The sequence below is a fragment of the Octopus bimaculoides genome, chromosome 22, assembly GCF_046866305.1.
Source record: "Octopus bimaculoides isolate indiv1 chromosome 22, ASM4686630v1, whole genome shotgun sequence".
NCBI lineage: Eukaryota > Metazoa > Mollusca > Cephalopoda > Octopoda > Octopodidae > Octopus > Octopus bimaculoides.
Genome location: NC_142949.1, coordinates 32,740,300 through 32,747,799, shown reverse-complemented (window position 1 = coordinate 32,747,799; position 7,500 = coordinate 32,740,300). Strand labels below are relative to the sequence as shown.

The window sequence follows — 7,500 nt, the reverse complement described above, 5'->3', positions numbered from 1 at the left end:
GTAATATTCTGAGCACAGTACATCTGTAAAAACAGCTGAGAGATCGGGTATTTTAGCCTAATAAGACGGAAAATTTTGTCAGCAGACAGCTACGGGACTCGAACCCGTACCCCACGGATACCTGCTAAGTAATCTTCCGTTAATTTCAACTACCAGCTAACAACAATCTCTCTGCTGTTATAACGGCTCTACTGCTTTCGAAATTAACTTTCTCGTATGTAAAATATAAAACCCATTCGACGCTTCCAAATGTTCCTTTACAAAATGTTGCATTCCCCCAAAAAGCTATTATTTAGTGTTTAATTTGAAGGAGGTTGATGTCGGTGGTCTGTTCGCCTTAATGTTTGAGTACGCAGGCGTTATTTGAGGGATATGGGTTCGAATCCTATAACTGTCCCCTGTTTGATTCTTTTTTCTTTTTTCGTTTTCTAAGGTTAAAGTACTTAATTTTTTTGATGTTTTCACGGCAATACGGCGTTCGAAATTTTCTTTGTTGTATATAAATTTTATTCAGCTCTCTATCTCAGAAGACCAGTTAACCGGTTTCTACTACGTATAAGAGACCAAAAGCACAACGTTGCTCCTAAAGGATATGCTGGTTCGCCACAGAGTTCAAGACCCGCGATTCTGAGAGGAGTCGCTGGTATTTTATTTTTTCGTCCCTGAAGAGATGAAAGTTAAAAATTGACTGAGGCAGAAATTCAATTCAGAACATAAATGAGACGTACGCATTTCATCCATCATGCTATGTATGTATGTATGTATGTATGTATGTATGTATGTATGTATGTATGTATGTATGTGTGTGCGTGTGTGCAAAAAAAAGAAATGACAGAAAACGAATGAAATAATGTATGAAGGAAAGAGAAATGTGTGAGGTGATCGGGGGGGGATGGTGAAGAGTAAAAAAAAAAGGCAAAATAGGTGAAAGGAAAAGAGAGATACATTAAGAAATAGGTAGATAGATAGATAGGGAGAGAGAGAGAGAGAGAGAGAGAGAGAGAGAGATAGAGAGCAAAAGAGTGAGAGAGAAAGAGGGAGAGAGGAGGGAGAACGAGATTTAAGAAATATATGAGAAAGAAGGAAAGAAGAAAAGAAAAGTAGAATATTGATTACAACTTAATTAGAGAGTGAGCGAGAAAGAGAGGCAGAGAGAGAGAGAGACAGAGAGACAGAGAGAGTATGTGTGTGTGTGTATGTGTGTGTGAAAGGTAGTGATATGCATGCATATATATATATATATATATATATATATATTATATAGTGTGTAATATATATATTAGATATTTACACACATACACACACACACACACACACACACACAAACATATATATATATATATATATATATATATATATATATATATATATATATATATATATATATATATATATATATATATACAGAAAGATAGAGGGAGACAGACAGACAGAGATAGAGAGTGGGAGAGAGAGAAAGAGGAGATAAGCGTGATGATTGGAAAATGTTAGTTATAGTTTAACTAGAGTGAGGTGCTGAAGAGGATAAAGACAGAGACGTCGATGAGGAGTAGGGAGAAGGCGGTGTTAATAAAAGTAGGACGAGATGGAGGGGGAAGTGAAATGGAAGAGGGGGTGGCAGAGAAAGTGTCTGACAGAGGGAGGGAGAGGAGGGAGGGTGACGGTGAGAGGAAATATTAATGATTATTAATTATGTCAAAGTTGCTAACTATGGCGGTAATTAAATGATGAAAAGGAGATTTTGTTAAATATTTCTGAAGGTCTAATGAGTCTGTGTTAATTCTGGTTGGAGTCGGTCGTCTGCTTCTGAAGAGGAAGAGAGAGAGAGAGAGAGAGAGAGAGACAGAGAGTGGCGGGAGAGAAAGAGGGGACGCTTCAAAAACTAAACGAAAAACAGACGACATTTTAAACAAAACTGAAGTTTCAAACAGAATTTTGAAGAAAAACTAAATAAAAACACTCTGGGTCTTATTTAGTGGGTAGATAGGGGTGTGTGATGTAAAGGATAATTATATTTAAAGTCCTTAAATTCCTCTATCTTCTTTGATTTAAATTTTATTTTTCAAATATTTGTATTTTAGGTTCATTTTTTCCCCCTCTTTAGTATTATTTTCCCTTAAAATGTCTGCTGCCTTGATAATTATTGAAAAATATACTCTTTTCTATCTCACTTCCTTTCTTTCTCACCCCCGTCTTACTCTCTCTCCCCCCTCTCTCTCTCTCCTTTTTACTCTGTGGTTCTCTATTTCTCCTGACCGCACTCTCTCTCTTTCTCTTCCGTTCGTATTTTTTCTATCATTCTGTTTTACTCTCTTTTCTGTATCGCTCCGTATCTCTCTTTCTCTCTATCCCTCTGTCTGTGTGTGTGTGTGTGCGTGCGTCTCTCTCTCTCTCTCTCTCTCTCTCTCTCTCTAACTCTGTCTCTCTCTCTTGTCTTTTATTACTTTTCTCTATTTTTTTTCCATCCATGTATAAAAAAGAAACCTCAAAAAGCTTTGTAGCTGACACACTGTTTTTATCAAAATTCTTCATCTTCTAATTTTTAAAAGCTTATTTTTTCTATGTTGTAATTTTTCTATTAGGTAAAGGAATGAGAAAAAATAAGGTAGTGGGCGATAATAACAATTTCAAATTTTGGTACAGGTACTAACCCACTGTCTACGTAAATCCTATCAGGAATAAGACCGAACCTGAGCCAAACCAAAATGATAATAAGAAAAATTCTTTCTGCTAAAGGCACAAGATCTGAAATTTTTAGGAAGGGGACTAGTCGATTACATCGACCCGAGTGTATAACTGAAACTTAATTTATCAACCCCCTAAAGGATGAAAGGCAAAGTTGACCTCGGTGGAATATGACCTCAAAACGTAATGAGAGTCGAAAAAGAGAAGTGGAAGTTGCACTGAGAATAGTTAAAATATTTTTTATCACTATTATATAATGATCTGACCGGTTTCTCAGTGTACACTGATTTTCAAAAGTTTGAAATAGGGCAAGCGTCAAACACTAGTCAGAAGCAAAACATCTTTGACATAAGCCACTTTTCGACGTTCAACGTAAACTGTGAAACCGGTTAAATATTTAAAAAAAAAAATAGTAAAACAATATTTTAACTCTTCGCAGTGCATTTTCAATTTCTATTTTTCTTATATTTCTACCCGTGTGGAATAAAATAACTTCGTTTTATATATATATATATATATATATATATATATATATATATATATATATATATATATATACGGTTGTATGTATGTATGTATCTATGCGTTTACGTGCATCGTTTATGAATGTGCATTGATATAAATACATATAGGCATCTATACACCATATATTCACAGACGCATACATTTAGAGATATTACGTATAAACATACTTACATTCATGTACGCACACCCATATACACACAGCGAAACACAGACTCACGCACAGTCATATAGCTAAATATATTCGTACCTGCCAGTGATATATAAATACATACATATATTCATAAACACTTAATCATGGAAGCGTACATACAAGCATACATACACACATTGATGAACATACGTAAATATCTACATACATATATATATACGTACGGACATACATGTACGTACATGTATATGCATCGGTATATTTATCGACTGACAGAGGAAAAGTCACGTGCCTCACTTTTATTCGCGCGCTAAGATTAATTAATCAGCGTGATCTACGAAAGGTCGGCTGCTGAATTAGGAAGTCCATCGTGGACATTTCATGATGGTGGATGGTGTCTTGCGGAAAAAGGATGGACGGGAAAAACAGAAAAATATAAACAGAAAACAAAATAATGATACGCGTCGTTTTTTTGAGGCGTGGTGATCGGATAACTGCAATATGTTAAAAGAGGAGTAGAGAATGCTGGAGGGTGTCTGGATGAAATGTTAAGCATGTGTATAGATGATTGCTCATGTGTAAGGCTGTTTGTGTTTATGAAAGGTTTCTGTGTGTTTATGGTGGGATGGAAGAGTTGTGTGGTAGTAGTGTGGATGGCGGAAAGTTTACAGAAAGATTTAGCCACAAAATAGGAAGAAGATGGCGAACAAAAGCGATACAACATGGCGGAATCACGGCAATACATTCATTATCGACTAAGTAGAAAACGTAACGTTTACTTAAGATGGATTTAATGGATAATCAAAGAATACACAGACATACATCGCCACGCGCTCGCACGCACACACACATACACACACATATAAATGCATATACATTCATATATGCGCACACTTAGATATCAATATATATATAAGTATATACATACATATACATATATACATACATATATATATATATACATATATATATATATATATATATATATTATATATATATATATATATATATATATATATATACATATTATATATATATATATATATATATATATATATATATATATATATATATATATATATATATATATATATATATATATATATATATATATATATATGTATATGTATGTATATGAATGCATATATAGACATTTATGTGTGGTGGAGAGGGTGCATACGCATACACACGCGCACACACATATAAACACAGGCAAAATGCAAGCTCACACATACTCGGGATGAGAACAAAGGAAAAGCAAACAAAACAAGCACAAACAAACAAAAGAAAAAAGAAAACAACACATCACAACAACAATACAATAACGAAGGATAAAACAACAACAATATTAATAACAACAACAATTATAAGAAGGACAACAACAACAATAATAATGATGATAATAATAATTACAATAATAATAAAAATAAAAACGTGTAGCTAAAGGAGGAATGCGATACATGCAAAGAGAAACTCATGAAGCGGCCATTTTGTGCGCGATATATCAACAATCGGATGATACGGAAAGAGCAGCTGGTGTAGGTGGATTGGATATTGGAAACGTGACTCTTCTCCGAATTGATACTATTGCAAAGATTGGTGATGGTCGTTAAGAACTTATATAGACATTAGAAGAGATTGAGAAAGAGAGAGAGAAGAAAGAGAGTGAGAGAGAGAGATTCTTTGCTATCTTTGCGCTGCCAATATGGCTTTTTAATGCGACGTTGCATCGTTACAATCGCAACGGCTGTTTCGGACAAGATAGCGGCAGAGAGAAAGAGAAATCAAAATGAGGCTGGAGACGGTGTTGTTGTTGTTGTTGGTGGTGGTGGTGTTGTGGTAGAGGGGAGAAAAGATGTAAGGTCATTCAGTTGGGATGATTATAGTACTGGTGGTTGTGGTGGTGGTGGTGGTGGTGTTTCTGGATGTAAGTGTGGTGGTGTCTGTGTTGGCGCAGGTATTGATGGTCGTCTGTTGTCTAAAGACAGCAGTGAGCGTTGATACATTCATACATAAACACATATATACACACACACACATACATTCAAATACACAAACAACTACATAGGGTTTCATATGGATATGTATACACACAGACATCTATATATATGTACATACACATGTATATATCTATCTATATATATATATATACCTGTATATATATCTAAGTATATATATACAAATAGATATATCTATCTATTTATATATGTATATATAAACACATATGAGATGTTTGTGTATGCATGTATGTATGTATCAATCTATCTTTCTGTCTATCCATTTATCTATCTATCTATCTATCTATCTATCTATCTATCTATCTATCTATCTATCTCTATAAAGCTTTGCTAAACTATCTCTCTTTCTCTGTACCCTTTTTCTCACTTTCTAGATACACAAACATATATATATGTATATATGTTCACATTTGTATATGTATGTGTGCATATATATATATATATATATATATATATATATATATAAGTATATATGTTCACATATGTATATGTATGTGTGCATATATATATATATATATATATATATATATATATATATAAAAGTATATATTGATAGATAGATAGATAGATAGATAGATAGATAGATAGATAATACGAGAGAGCAGAAGAGCAAAGGGAAGAGGTAGAGAAAGATAGAGAATAATGTGATGATTTGAAGACTGGATCATCAAATGGACTTTCCTTGAATGAAAGCATTCTTCTCTATTAAACGCTTTATATCTCTTATTTCCCCATTTATTCTTAAACTTTCGCTCTTCTCTCTTTACTTCTTAAATTCTTATTGTTTCTCTTTTCCTTACGCCAATACCAACATCCTTCCGGATGTTACCGATTTGTTACTCGCGACTTCCGGCTTCCGACCTCGTTAACCAAACTGATATCTGCTAGCAGTGGACATTTTCCACAAAGTATTTGTGCATGGAGGATGCTGGATGATGATATTGAAGGTTTTGCCTTCTGGGTGACGGATGCACGGTGGTGTATAATTGTAATTGGAGGTGAATACAATGTGGATTTTGTTGTGTAATTTCTGCGGGCTGACGGATGTGGTGAGATTGTTGTGAGTCGGAGTATGCAGGAGTTTGGATGCCCCGATAACTGACGATAGAAGACGCAGAAGATCAAAGAGGAGGAGGAAGAGTAAAGAATAGAGAGAGAGAAACTGAACTGAGAGGAAAGAGTTCTGGGCTGTTTGGTGTAGAGGTAAACAACGGCGTGGAAATGAAAGAGGTCCAGTTTATGACAATTTAAACAAGATTGCCTATGATATATATATATATATATACACATATATGTATATATATATATATATACACATATATGTATATATATATATTGGCTAAACTGGCAATATGACCATCCCCAAGTACAACAACATATATATATATATATATATATATATATATATATATATATATATATATATATATATATATATATCTATATATATATTTATACACACATATGTGTGTGTGTGTGTATGTATGTATATATATATATGTGTGTGTGTGTGTATATATATATATATATATATATGTGTGTCTGTGTGTATATATATATATATATACATATATATATATATATATACTTATATATATATACCAGGTTTACGAAGAATACATCCAAGGATTGATTTCTTCGACTTAAAAAGGCCGTGCTCCAGCATGACCAAAGTCAAAATGACTGAAAAAAGTAAAAGAGTAAAAGAATGAAAGAATGTTTATATGCAAATTCGTTTCAAACTTTTTAAGAGCAAATTATTTTTATTAAAATACTCACCATCTTTATATCCAAATCTTGTTCAAACATTTTAAAAGCAACAAGCATTTAAAAAAATTTAAATACTCACCGTGTTTATGGTTATATTCTGTTAATGGCATTCAATGAATCATAAGGTGAATAACAATTATTTCGTGTTCATCATTTTAATTGTTAATTAACGTCACATTCTCGTTAGAGTGTCACAATCGTTTAAAATGCAATATTCTACGGAAATGTATGGAGAGTGAGGAATACTTCTGGTTGGGCCCCCCAGGTTTCCTGTACTGGAATCGCCTGGCTAAAAGGTCATACGGTTACAGTGACACTACCGTACACCTTGTAACTATGTTATGCGACCAACCA

The 7,500-nt window shown here is 33.6% G+C and overlaps 1 protein-coding gene across 2 annotated transcripts in view; it reads right to left on the bottom strand.

Moving 5' to 3' along the window:
- The window catches only part of LOC149131437 (uncharacterized), a 145,218-nt gene that overhangs the window by 137,529 nt on the left and 189 nt on the right, over positions 1-7,500 (bottom strand). Inside the window, exons 1-2 of one of the 2 annotated variants that reach the window (XR_016237873.1) lie at positions 7,226-7,500; positions 1-662 (exon numbers count right to left, since the gene is read on the bottom strand). The exon at positions 1-662 is cut by the window's left edge and continues 220 nt beyond it; the exon at positions 7,226-7,500 is cut by the window's right edge and continues 189 nt beyond it. The gene's annotated coding sequence lies outside the window, so the exon portion shown is untranslated. The remainder of the gene's footprint in view (positions 663-7,225) is intronic. The other variant, XM_089339536.1, reaches the window with a different exon arrangement.